General features: G+C 44.1%; 1 protein-coding gene and 1 pseudogene across 2 annotated transcripts in view; one reads left to right on the forward strand and one right to left on the reverse strand.

Annotated features, from left to right (window-relative positions):
- Nucleotides 1–9,401, reverse strand: part of LOC308511482 (protein FAM149A-like) — a 39,349-nt pseudogene extending 29,948 nt beyond the window's left edge. The window contains exons 1-4 of the transcript XR_013997337.1: nt 9,323–9,401; nt 2,463–2,508; nt 1,179–1,289; nt 721–865 (exon numbers count right to left, since the gene is read on the reverse strand). The product of XR_013997337.1 is annotated as a protein FAM149A-like (transcript). The remainder of the gene's footprint in view (nt 1–720; nt 866–1,178; nt 1,290–2,462; nt 2,509–9,322) is intronic.
- LOC308512628 (coagulation factor XI-like) overlaps nt 1–14,264 on the forward strand; it is a gene marked incomplete at both ends in the record, with an annotated part of 328,656 nt that overhangs the window by 217,502 nt on the left and 96,890 nt on the right.

The following is a 14,264-nucleotide window of genomic DNA, read 5'->3' on the forward strand; positions in this document are numbered from 1 at the left end:
GTAGTCAGGGGTACATGCCCAGGTTGTGAGCTTGATCCCCAGTGTGGGATGTGCAGGAGGCAGCCGATCAATGATTCTCTATCATCACTGATGTTTCTATCTCTCTCTCTCTCTCTCCCTTCCTTTCTGAAATCAATAAAAATATATACTTTTAAAAAATAATAATAAGAAAGCAGCCTTGGCTTGTGTGGCTCAGTTGGTTGAGTGTCATTCTATGCACTGGTTCAATTCCCTGTCAGGACACATGACCTAGTTGCAGGCTCCATCCCCAGTAGGGGGCATGCAGGAAGTAGACAATCAATTCTCTCTCACGGATATTTCTCTCTCTCTCCTTCTCTTTTCCTCTCTCTCTCAAATCAATAAAAACATGAGAAAGAAATAGAGAGAGAGAGAGAGAGAGAGAGAGAGAGAGAGAGAGAGAGACAGAGAGCCCTAAACAGTTTTGCTCAGTGGATAGAGCATCAGCCTATAGACTGAAGGGTCCTGGGTTTGATTCTTGTCAAGGGCACATACCAGGGTTGTGCTCCACTAGGGGGTGTGCAGGAGGCAGCTGATCAATGATTGTCTCTCATCAATGATGTTTCTATCTTCGTCTCCCTCTCCCTTCCTCTCTGAAGTCAATAAAAATGTGTTGTAAAAATTGAAACAATTTTAAAAAATAAGAAAGCAACTGTTCACACATTGTATCCTTGCAATTATCCAAAGTATTCTGAGACATACTTCATCTCTCCATGAGCAAATGGAGCTCCTTTCGGTAGATACACCCATGGTCGAGGTTGAACTCTGCGTCCCAGACCTGGACCAAGAGCTGTGGGCTTCTGTGGGTGTGGGGCTTCCACTGGATGAAAACGATGACAGGGGCTCACTGCAGGAACAAACAGAGGCAACATAAATAATATTTCCTGGGAAATATTATATAATATGGGTTGGGCTGGAAACTGGCTTTACTTCTGAGCCACTTCCTCTTTCTTTCTTTAAATACATTTGTCAAGTTCACAACACACAGAATTTTAAAATACTGATGCAGTGTAACCTTTCACTAATTTTAGTTTTATCTGAAAATAAAACTGCTTGTTTACTTTTAGAAATTCACGGCCAATCTCCGATTTTGCTTGCCATATTCATTACGGGCATGTTTTGGTTTTGCAATCAGAGGTGTTTCCTAGGTTAATACTTACCAGGTATATTTATCAATGGCTTTCTGCGCATTTCTTGTAAAATGTGTAGGTAAAGGATCTTTGCTTTTTAGAGAAAAATTGTGTTTCCCAGATCCTTCTGACAGTCCTCTTCTGAAAAATAAAATAAAATATTAAAAGTATTTCTAATGTAATAATTTTATTCATTAAGACTTTGAGAATTTCCTTTTGTATAAAGTTGCTCCCTCCCTCCTGCCATGTCCCGCTACACCCACACATGTGCACACACATGCTACATAGCCATCCAATGTGAAGGAATCAACATTATATTTATTTTATTGTCAGATCAGCAAAAAACTTATTTTTTGTTGTGCTGCAGAATTTCAGTAATTAGTTTATGTGCCATCAGATGGAAAAGGTTGAAAATTGCTGCACTTTATAGAGAGATCAGGTTGATCTTGCTCACTGCTATTATTATTAGCAAATGCTACCCTAGGAAAACAGTTCCTGTTAACTTGCACCTCCCAGAACATTTCTTAGTATGCATCTCTCTTTTTCTTTGTTTTTATTTCTTTAAACTTTTTAAATTTTTCAATTACAGTTGATTGTCAGTATTATATTAGTTTCAGGTGTACAGTATAGTGGTTAGACATTTATATACCTTACAAAGTGATCCCCTGACATTTCAAGTACCCACCTGGCACCATACCTACTTATTACAATATTATTGACTATATTCCCTGTGCTGTACCTAACACCCATGAATTTGTACTTCTTAATCCCTTCACCTTCCTCACCCAGCCCTCCAACCCACCTCCCATCTGGCAACCATCAGCTTGTTCTCTGCATCTGTGAGTGTTTCTCTTTTGTTTACTTTGCTCTTTAGATTAAACATATAAGTGAAATCATATGGTATTTTTCTTTTTCTCTGATTTATTTCACTTAGCATAATACCCTCTAGGGCCATCCATGTATCTGTAAATGATAAGAGTTCTCTTTTTTATGGCCAAGTAATCTATCTCCAAGACAGGGGTGCTGGCCAGGTATGGGGGTGGGGGTGGGGATTACAAGAAAATGGACGCCTTGAAACGACTTTCAGACCATTTCTCCAACTTCCTCCTCTGCTCTTCCCCCTGTCTTCAAAGTCTCTGGACGTCTGTGGAACTTCTTGAACTTCCAGGTTCAGTGTAACGGCTTATACATTTGACCACAGAATTCAGGAGAATGACTGCCAAAGGTCACAAAAACAACAGGGATGGAGCTGGTCTTTCCACGAACCACAGGTTACTGACATTGTAAACTAAAAACAGAATCTGTAACATTTACCTTGTTTTTCTTTTTATGTCTTGTTTTGCTTCGTTGGTTTCTCTGTCTCCCAGTCATGCATTATTGTGCTGTTCTTTCATGCAACATACGGAACATCTTCAATTCCCTGTGAACGATCAACTCCTACATCAGCCCTACAGTCTAGGAAAATGTACACAACTTACAGGATGCGTCCTACAAACCTTAAAACTTGATGTGGTGGAACGTTTAAGCTTTAATTACATACCACGTAGCCACAGAACAGTTCTATGGTATTTCTTTATATTTAGAGATGAAAACATTCAGCTCAGTGGGTACATTGAGCTTAGGGCTGTTCATTTGCAGACAGGACCTAGTTTTTGTTGTAAAGGGAAGGGCAACAACTGAACCAGTGCATTGATTTGTTGATGTATCAAAGTTAAGGCCGAGTCCCAGTCTCCGTGAGTCACTCCATTCTAGTTGTCAAGGAAATGACACGATCATCCACTTTTACTTTGAAAAAGCTGCCTCCTGATCGCCCACAAACCAGTGCCTGCAGAAATTCAAGTCTTCAACAGCCACAGCAGATTCAATTGTGCATTCCTGTTAAGAAGGGTTGTCTGAAATGAGCCCTGTATGCTGCATGGGCTGAAATGCAGGGTGACTTTCTGGAATGAACTGGCCTTCGCGAACCTACCCCTCCCTATAGAACACCCAGGCTGTCCTGACTTAACACAGGACCTGCTAGAAGCAACCTGGGCTGGGGATTGCAGAAGTCAAATCAGATGTCATGGATGCTTCTGAGAGCCAGTGAGGGACCTTGCCGGAAGCCGGTCCATCCTTGCTGCTTGACACAGTCGCTGCAGGATAGAAACATCTGCACAGCATATGTTTCAAGGGACCTGGCGTATATAGCATACTGTTCTTAATATGTTTGCTCCCCTTAGCGCTGTGTGTTTTAACCAAGGTCACCTCTCTGAGAAAGGTTGTTTCCCCAGGTAGGAATTTTTCCCTGAAGTCAGGGAGGGGATGCCTCTCCTAGAAAGGTTGTTTCCCCAGGTAGGAATTTTTCCCTGAAGTCAGGGAGGGGATGAAACTCCTTAACTAAGTGCCAGGCGGGTAGTTAATCACTACAAACAATCATGCTTAAGCTACATAATCTTTACTCCCTGGAATGGAGATAAGAAACGCCCTAACCTTTGTAATAGAAATTGACAGGATTAAAATCAACTGGGATAAATACGGATGTAACAAGACAATAAACAGCAGAACCTCTCTGGAGATCCAGACCAGAACTTGGCTGGAGATCCTGGCTGGAGATCCTGGATAGGCTGCTGATCAACTGAACACTGTCTCCGTGTCCTTCCTTCTTCGCCGACTCCATCTACACCTTTGGGGACCCCTGGACCTGCTGGGGTTGGACCCCGGCAGGACCTCACCTGGGCGGCCCGCGTGCTGTGAGCACGAGAATGTCATGAATGGATGCGGGAACAGAAGAGATGGATTCCAGCTTTGCAGGCAGAAAACAAATCACGCACACTGCACAAACATCACACGCCAGCGGTTCAGCCACTTCCCTTCCCAGATCAGGACTCACCCAATCACGATCAGCCCCAGGCCTGCGCTCGCGTGTCCCGGGCCCGGCCCCGCGCCTCCAGGCCTGGGCGCCCCGGCGCGCCCACACCCCGCGCGGAACCCCTGCAGGCGGCGGGCCCCGCTTCCCGGCGCCCCCGGGACCTCGGCTCCCCGCCCGCCCAGCGCTGCGCCCCCGGCCCGGCTAACCCCGCACAGGCGGCCGAGTCGCGTCCGGGAACCGCGAGCCTCCAGCGGCGCGGCCAGGGGCGCTCCCGGCCGGGGCGGCGCGGCCCGTGGGCGAGGCGGCTCGCCGGGCGCGCAGGACCGCTCCCCGCGCCCCCCGCCCCAGATCCCGAGGCCCCGCCAGGGCCGGATTCCTGTGCGGCGGGGAGACACCTCCGTCCCCTCCGCGCACGCCTCCTCCTCCCCGGGTGGGTCGCCCTGTAGGAGGTCGGGTTGGTCCTGGCTGTGGGTCCCCAGCGCCCGCTCTTCCCAAACCTGGGCGAGCTCCCCGCCCCCATCCGCCCACTTCCCACCCTCCCCACCTCCCCCTTTCCCAGGACTCTGACCTCCGGGAGAGCACGTGGTTCCCTTCCCGCCGCCAGAGGTCAGATTTCACATTCCCGTGACCTGAGCTTTGGCTGAAGGTTGCTCAGCCTCTTGGCACCAGCTCCAGGGGCCTCTCCTGGCCTCCAGGGAGCAAGGGCCTGGCCTTCCCCCTCCCCGTGCTGTCTGGGTGGGAAGGTCTGTCCAGACAAGTGCTAGCCACCTATCTCTCTCTCTCTATCTATGTAAAGCTGTGAGTAAGGATAAAGATGTGCTGTAGACCTGGATATAGATGCATCTTATTGGTTCCAGTTCTCTGGAGAACCCTAATACGTTGGTGAAACTGGAATGAAATAGAGTTCAGTTAATAACAATGCATCATTGTTGGTTCATTAATTGTGACAAATGTACCATAATAATATAAAATGATAATACGAAGCAACTTTTCTATACATTTAAAGCTGTTCTAAAATTAAAAACTTCTATTTTAAAATGTGTCGAACTCCTCTATACATTTAAGTGTATTTTATGAGTAACTACTTTACAAGAAGACCAATAAAACAATGTTTTGTTTATATATTTTAATGTGAATAACATAAGAATCTTAGGAAGTGCTAGTAAATTATGTAGTTCATAGCTTATGTGAAATTATAAATATAGAATCAATATATGATTTAAAATAATAAACGAAAAATATATTATGTAGGTGGCAAGATTTATAAGGGCATTATTTTTAAATAATTACAAGAAATTTCAGGAGATTCAAGATGGCCAGAATATAGGCAGACGCGTCCCAGGTCTTGTCTGGGAGCAAATGGAGTAAGCAGCTGAAACTAATAACACCCAACCGGAATTGGCGAAATTACACAGCTGGTGAGACAGTTTACAGCCCGGAAGGGCAGAGCTCCCCTGGAAAGGTAAAAAACCAGGGATCTGGGCAGGAAAGTTTGCCAGGCCTCTGAGCCCAGAGGGGCAGAGGGAGACCGCGTGGCAGACAGCTGCATCTCTTGGGACAGGCACAGCCCCTGACTGGGGAAAGGAGAGCCAGGGGACTGTTGGCGCCAGGGGATTTGAGATCTGGGTTCTGTAATTACGGAGGACTGAGCCTAAAAGGGGCAGCCTGAAGAGCTGACCAGACCATGCAGTGCTGGTAAGAGAAGAGCTTACAGAAACTCAGCCTTCCCCGTTTCCGTGGCCGGTGTTTGTTTGTTTGTTTTCACTGAACCCTGTTCATAGGACATTTCGGATACAGACACTCACCTGTGCTGAAGAGAGGGAGAAGGTGCGGATGAGTGGAATCTGAGGAGAGGCTGAGGAGAGAAGGGGGCCAGGAGAGGTGGCAGCAAATTGAGTGCTGAGTCACCCCTGAGCCCAGGACTAGGGCAGCCATTTTCTCTGGAGGTTAGGATTCCTCCCCCCAGCCTTCAGGCAAGGAGCACAGCCACATGTTTACTTTGAATTTATATTAGTTCACACAAACACTCCATCCATGCTTTTGTTCCGGCCCTCCGGTCCAGTTTAAGAACCCATTATGGCCCTCGAGTCAAAAAGTTTGCCCACCCCTGCCCTAATACCAAAACCAGGTAAAGACAACACAATGAAAGAGAATTACAGGCCAATATCCCTCATGAACATAGATGCCAAAATCCTCAGCAAAATCTTAGCAAATTGGATCCAGCAGTACATCAGAAAGATCATACACCATCACCAAGTAGGATTTATCCCAGGAATGCAAGGATGGTACAATATCTGCAAATCAATAAATGTGATACATCACATAAACAAACCAAAAGAAAAAAAAACACATGGTCATATCAATTGATGCAGAAAAAGCATTTGACAAAATCCAACACCCATTTTTGATAAAAACTCTCAGCAAGGTGGGAATAGAAGGATCATACCTCAACATAATAAAAGCCATATATGACAAACCCACAGCCAACATCATACTCAATGGACAAAAACTAACACCATTTCCCCTAAGAACAGGAACAAGACAGGGATGCCCCCTCTCACCACTCCTGTTCAACATAGTACTGGAAATGTTAGCCATTGCAATTAGACAAGAAGAAGAAGAAAAGAGGCATCCAAATTGGAAAAGAGGAAGTAAAACTGTCCTTATTTGCAGACGACATGATATTATACATACAAAACCCTATAGGCTCCATCAAAAAACTACTAGACTTAATACATGAATTTGGCAATGTAGCAGGATACAAAATTAAACCCAAGAAATCTAAGGCATTTCTGTACACCAATAGTGAACTTTCAGAAAGAGAGACTAAAAAATCAATCCCATTTACCATCGCACCAAAAAAATTAAGCTACCTAGGAATAAACTTAACTAAAGAGGTAAAAGACCTCTACTCAGAAAACTACAGGACGTTGAAAAAAGAGACAGAGGAAGACATAAACAGATGGAAGAACATGCCGTGTTCCTGGATTGGTATAATCAACATCATTAAAATGTCCGTACTACCCAAAGCAATCTATAAATTCAACGCACTTCCCATTAAAATACCAACAGCATATTTCACAGATCTAGAACGAACTCTCCAAAAATTCATCTGGAATAAAAAAAGACCCTGAATCACTGCAGCGATCCTGAGAAAGAACAAAGTAGATGGGATCTCAATACCAGATATCAAATTGTATTACAAAGCCACTGTTCTCAAAACTGCCTGGTACTGGCAGAAGAACAGACATATAGATCAATGGACTAGAATAGAGAGCCCAGAAATCGGCCTGAACCAATATGTTCAATTAATATTTGACAAAGGAGGCAAGAATATACAATGGAGTCAAGATAGTCTCTTCAATAAATGTTGTTGGGAAAATTGGACAGATTCATGCAAGAAAATGAAACTAGACCACCAACTTACACCATACACAAAAATAAACTAAAAATGGATAAAGGACTTAAATGTACGACAAGAAACCATAAAAATTCTAGAAGATTCCAAAGGCAACAAAATCTCAGACATATGCCGAAGCAATTTCTTCACTGATACAGCTCCTAGGGCACTTGAAACTAAAGAGAAAATGAACAAATGGGACTACATCAAAATAAAAAGCTTCTGCACAGCAAAAGAAACCATCAGCAAAACAACAAGAAAGCCCACTGCATGGGAAAACATATTTGCCAATGTCATATCTGATAAGGTCCTAATCTCCAAAATTTATAGGGAACTCATACAACTTAACAAAAGGAAGATAAACAATCCAATCAAAAAAATGGGCAAAGGATCTAAATAGACACCTTTCAAAAGAGGACATTCAGAAAGCCAAGAGACATATGAAAACATGCTCAAAGTCACTAATCATCTGAGAGATGTAAATCAAAACACCAATGAGGTACCACCTCACAACTGTCAGAATGACTATCATCAACAAATCAACAAACGACAAGTGCTGGAGAGGATGTGGAGAAAAAGGAACACTTGCGCACTGCTGGTGAGAATGCAGACTGGTGCAGCCACTATGGAAGACAGTATGGAGTTTCCTTAAAAAACTGAAAATGGAACTCCCATTTGACCCTGTGATCCCACTCCTAGGAATATATCCCAAGAAACCAGAAACACCAATCAGAAAGGATATATGCACCCCTATGTTCATAGCAGCACAATTCACCATAGCTACGATCTGGAAACAGCCTAAGTGCCCATCAGTAGATGAATGGATTAGAAAACTGTGGTACATCTACACGATGGAATACTATGCTGCTGTAAAAAAGAAGCAACTCTTACCATTTGCAAAGGCATGAATGGAACCTGAGAGCATTATGCTAAGTGAAATAAGCCATTCAATGAAGGAAAAATACCACATGATCTCACTCATTCATGGATAATAGAGACCAGTATAAACTTATGAACAAAAATAGATACAGAGGCAGAGCTGCCTCAAACAGACTGTCAAACTGCAGCGGGAAGGCGGGAAGGGGAGGGGGGCAGTAGGGGGAGTAAGAGATCAACGGAAGGACTTATATGCATGTATATAAGCATAACCAATGGACGTAAGACACTGGGGGGTAGTGGAGGCCAGGGTATTGTCAAGGGCGGGGGAAAGAAAGGAGACATATGTAATACCCTTTGTAATACTTTAAGCAATAAAAAAAGAAATTTCAATATTTACTAATATATCTTATAAATAATAACATAAACTTGCTTTATACGAATTTTTTTTAAGACATCCTATGTAAAGCAAAACAGAACTAGAGGGTGTCCCCAAAAAATGTACACACACACTTTGAATAATTATAAAAGCAGTGTTTGTTAAGATACATTTCATTTTCAAATTGTAATAGAACCAGCTGCTAAAGTGTGTGTACATTTTTGGGGCCAACCTGTATATTAGTATATTTGACTGGATTAACATTTTGTGCGATACTACTGGAACGCCACTAGATGTCAATCTTTCCCATCTTTTGTCACTGAAAACCATGCCAGATGGATTTTAATGTGCTTTTGTTGCTATTTGCAAAATGTAGGATGTAGTGAAGATTCATTTCAGTGCAGATGCAGAATCCTGTTTAGATAGGAAATCACTTTTGCAGCGAGCAGTATCGAGTATGCACAGCCAGCAGAAAGCGTCCAGATGCTGACACGCACCGTGGATGAATGCTCTCACTCCCGCAGGCAAACAGGGTCCCGGAACTACAAACCTTACTTCTCAACTCACAACCGCTGGAAAGGTGGCTACAGTTTTGTCCAGGAGAGCAATATTAAGTTACCAAGGGCAAACACTTTTATATAGATCTGTTCAGTCTGACTTCAAAAGCTTACCCTTTTTAAGATTCACCTCAGATCTTATTTGCAGATTTCTGTTCTCAAGGTCCTTTTTCATAAGATGTTCTATAACCATCTATAGTTGATTTATCAAATATGTTCTATAACATTTCTTTAATACTTGCCACATCCCAGGCCGTTTTAAACAATGACATATCTGTTAGTGCATTTAAGCTTCACAATAATTCTTTGAAGGGGGAAAGACTGTTATTTCCATTCTGCAGATTTGTAAACTGAGGCACAGAGAAGTTGATGGTTTGGCAGAGCCACAGTCTAGCTTAGGCCATTGGTGACAGACCTTACACCATACTTCTATGTAGGGCACCCCCTGCAAAGCCCCTGCCGAAAATACCAAGAAGCTATAGCTCACTATATTTACCAAAGAATAAAAAACTGTTTTACATTTTAGAGGAATGCTGTAGCTAAAAAGAGATAGCAGAAGGAAAAATTATTAGATTTTTAATATGAAGAGTAAAATACTTAGAGTCCTAAGTAATCTATGAGGCCTACAGCTTATATAAAATTGTAGAAGGATAAAGAATTAGTATAATTTTCAAAACAAAGCACCTATATTGATTATTTAGAAATGTAACAACTTCAAAATGAGTGCTGAAATATATCCGAGACAATAATTATTAGGTGAGATCATAGGAAGTTGCCAGTAGTACAGTGGGGCCTTAACTTACGAGTTTAATTCGTTCCCTGACGGAGCTCGTAACTCAAATTACTCGTATGTCAAATCACTGTGACGTTTGCTGTGCCAACTAGCGGTGGGGTATCTGAAGCTGGCACGTACGTAACTTCGAATTTTAGCTCGCAACTCAAAGCAAAAAATCGGCCGAGAGACTGCTCGTATCTCGAAAAAACTCGTTAGTCTGGACACTCGTAAGTCAAGGCCCCACTGTATACTGTTTTGAACCAGAAAAACAGAAACTTTATGTTACAATCTTATACCTTGGATAAATGGGTTCAATAACATTTGTTAACATTCAATATTTTTTCCTCACTTTGAAGCATTTACTTTAGGATACATTTATCAGTAGAAAGTGAAAGAATATATATCTACACTAATAAAAGACAAAGATGCTAATTGAACACACCTTCGCTAAGCCATAAGCCATGCCCACCAGCCAATCAGAATGACTATATGCAAATTAACCCAACCAAGATGGCAACCAGCAGCCACAGAGCTGGAGCAAGCAGGAGGCTTGGTTGCCCAGGTGATGGAGGAAGCCAAGATCCTGCCTGCCATGAGCCAGTGTGGCCTCTGCTCATGGCAACAAAGTTTCAATTATAGAAGACAAATAAATCCCAGAGACTTGCTTCCAGCCAGCCTCCACTGGGAGCTTGGGTGGCTGAAGGTTGTGCCAAGCATGCAAGTAGCAATCAGCCCCTCACCCAGGCTGGCCACACCCTCATGGGGTGAGGGTCCCTGCTGGGGGGCTTAGCCAGCCTGAAAACGGCCCTCAGCTCCTCACCCAGACTGGCCAGGGACCCCAGCAGGACCCCCACACCCTGAAGGAGCTGTGGCCAACCTGAAAATGGCCCTCAGCCCCCCACCCAGGCTGGCCGGGCACCCCAGTGGGGACACCCACCCTGAAGGGGCTGTGGCCAGACTGCAAACAGCCATCAGCCCCTCACCCAGGCTGTCCAGGCACCCCAGGGGGAACCCCTACCCTGAAGGGACTGTGGCCTGCCTGCAAATGGCCCTCAGCCCCCCACCCAGTCTGTCCAGGCACCCCAGTGGGGACACCCACCCTGACGGGGCTGTGGCCAGACTGCAAACAGCCATCAGCCCCTCACCCAGGCTGGCCAGGCACTCCTATATAATAAAAGGTTAATATGGAAATTGACCCTAACAGTAGAACGACTGGGAATGACTGGTCACTATGACACATACTGACAACCAAGGGGCAGACACTCAATGCAGGAGCTGCTTCCTGGTGGTCAGTGCGCTCCCATAGGGGGAGCTCTGCTCAGCCACAAGCCAGGCTGCTGGCTGCCAGTACAGCGGTGGTGGTGGGAACCTATCCTGCCTCCTTAGCAGCACTAAGGATGTCCAACTGCAGCTTAGGCCTGCGCCCCGCTGGCAAGTGGACATCCCCCTAGGGCTGCTGGGATGCCAGAGGGATGTCTGACTGCCAGCTTAGGCCCAATCCCCCAGGGAGAGGGCCTAAGCCAGCAGGTGGTCATCCCCCGAGGGGTCCCAGACTGCGAGAGGGCACAGGCCGGGCTGAGGGACCCCCTCCCCCCGAGTGCACAAATTTTTGTGCACTGGGCCTCTAGTCCTACCTAACAAAGAGGCAATATGCTAATTGACCCTCATGCTATCGCAAAGATGGCCACACCCACAGCCAATAAGGAGAGAATATGCTAATTGACTGCCATGCCCTCAAAGATGGTGGTTCCCACAGCCAATAAGAAGGGAATATGCTAATTGAATGCCTCTACCTCAAATATGCCGGCACCCACAGCTAATAAGGAGGGAATATGCTAATTGACTGCCATGTCCTCAAAGATGGTGGCACCCACAGCCACAAGATGGTGGCACCAAGTTTCCTCAGCTCAGGTGGGCCCGGCCACTCCATGTTCCTGTCTCTGGACTCCTCCAGTCCCCTCAGCCCCCAGCCACCCAGGGCTGGCCCGAGGTTCAGGTAACCAGGGTCGGCGAGGCTTGTGGTGCCGGCAGTGGCAGCAGCAGAGGTGTGATGGGGTGTCGCCTTCCCCTGATTGCTGGGTAGCCTCCCATCCCTGAGGCCTCCTGGACTCTGAGAGGGGGCAAGCCAGGCTGAGGAACCCCCCTCCAGTGCATGAATTTTCATGCACCAGGCCTCTAGCCTATAATAATAAAACCATAACATGCTAATTCGACCAGACAGACAAATGACCTTCTGTACATCATTCCGGACATCATTTCAGATGAAGCCACAGCAGTGGGGCCAAGGCAGTTGGCAGTTAGGGGCAATAAGTCAGGCAGACAAAGTGGTTAGGGGTGATCAGGAAGACAGAGGCAGTTGGGGCGATCAGGCAGGCAGGCGAATGGTTAGGGGTGATCAGGCAGGCAAGCAGGTGAGCGATTAGGAGTCAGTGGTCCTAGATTGCGAGAGGGTGCAGGCCAGGCTGAGGGACCCCTCTTCCCCCGTGCACAAATTTTGTGCACCAGGCCTATAGTAATTAAATAAAAGCCCACAAACAATCCAAAAACTGTTTTATAAATATTTTTATAAAGAATTTATCAGGCTTTCAAAGTAAAAACAGCCCCTCTATTCTTGAAGAGTTCAGTTTCCCAAACTGCAACATCAAAACAGTCAAATTTTCCCCTAAAAAATGTTTTTCAATATTTGATTTTATTTATTCTTTTAATTAGTAGAGCATAAAACAAAGACCTTGTCATAATTGATAGATCAGTATAATGTGTCAATTTTATTTTATGGGTTAAAGTCTGCTAGGTCTGATATTATAAAAGCTACGCTAGCTTCCTTTTCATTAAGATTTGCACTTCATCCATACATTTATATTCAACCTTTCTGTACTCTTACATTTAAACTGTGTCATTGATAAACAGTATAAATTTGTTGCTTACAGCTTACATTCAGAGGAGATTAAATTTGCCTCTACAGAAGACTGGGCTGGGAGCTCTAGCCATCCAAATCACCCTAATCCAATAAAAAATTAAGACGATTTCTATCTGGGGTTAGGTCTCTCTTAGACTGGTCTCTTTCCATCTCATCCTAACTTCTTGTGTGTGTGTGGGGGGGTGTGGGTGGGGAAGGGGGGTTCTGTTCATTGTCTAGCTTTTGTAGTTAGCACTCAGGTGGTGGTTGGTCTCAAACTATCTAGTCTGTTATTGCTGAAAATAAAACTAATGAAAGTTTTGTAGTGAAATATTGTAGATTGTGTGATATAAATTGTGATCCATCTCCCAAGAAAATTTTTAATAAAATATACATTTCCCCCCTAATTCTTTTAATGCAAGAGTAATTCACTAATGCTTTCTGGTGAAAATAGGATTGCATCCTGCTTCATGGTCAGCCTGAAACAAAAACAGGTTTCCAACAGTAACAAGTATATGGATTAAGAGTGTATTTGAAATGGGAGTAGAGACACACACACAAGACGCTCAACTCAAAATGTCTTATAATTTTAGCTAGGTAGTTCAGACAACAAATTCTAAAAATAGAACTTAACGTTGAGCAAGGTCAGCTACTGTCACTGATAAACAGTGTCTCGAACCCCAGGCTTTCCCCGTTTTCTTCTTCCTTCCTTTTCCTGCACTATGCTCCTAACTGAATTCCTTATATGACACATCATATTGTAACTACATGCATTTGCTCACAGAGCTTTGGTCTCCTAGAATGTCCTCCCAAACCCCAAGTACCTATTTACCCCCATCGACACATTCTTTACAACTCATCCTTACCCCCCTTCTTCCCTAACCTATGGACTCCTCTCTGAACTAGGAGCTCATGGCAATTTGTCTGAAGCTCTCCTGGTTCACTCATCTTATTTTCCTTGTTGTTTGCTGATAAGATTCATTTCCAACTGTTTCTCCAGATTACTCAAAAAGTCCAGCTCCCTCTAGGTTTTAGATGGAATAAATATTTTATAAATACAGGTTGACAACTAATGTTTGGAAAACAATTATTTTACCTTTCCTGTAGGTTCTAGCAATAAACTATACTTTGCAAAAAGGGTGCTGATTGTGGGTGATAAATAAAAGTATATTTTAAATAATGAGAATTATAACTAATAGCAGTTGTTATTTATTGTTAGGCTTATGCACCAGCCACGATAGAGATTTATTTTTTTTTGCATTTTTTCCCCAACTATTGTTTTCCTCTTTTTATTGTTTAAAGTATTACAAATAGTAGTACATATGTCTGCTCTTTTTCCCCCCAATTGACCTTCCTCTAGCCTTCCCTACCCCCCGGCACATGCC

Source organism: Myotis nattereri (genome assembly GCF_964212035.1).
Source record: "Myotis nattereri genome assembly, chromosome: 2".
Classification (NCBI taxonomy): Eukaryota; Metazoa; Chordata; class Mammalia; order Chiroptera; family Vespertilionidae; genus Myotis; species Myotis nattereri.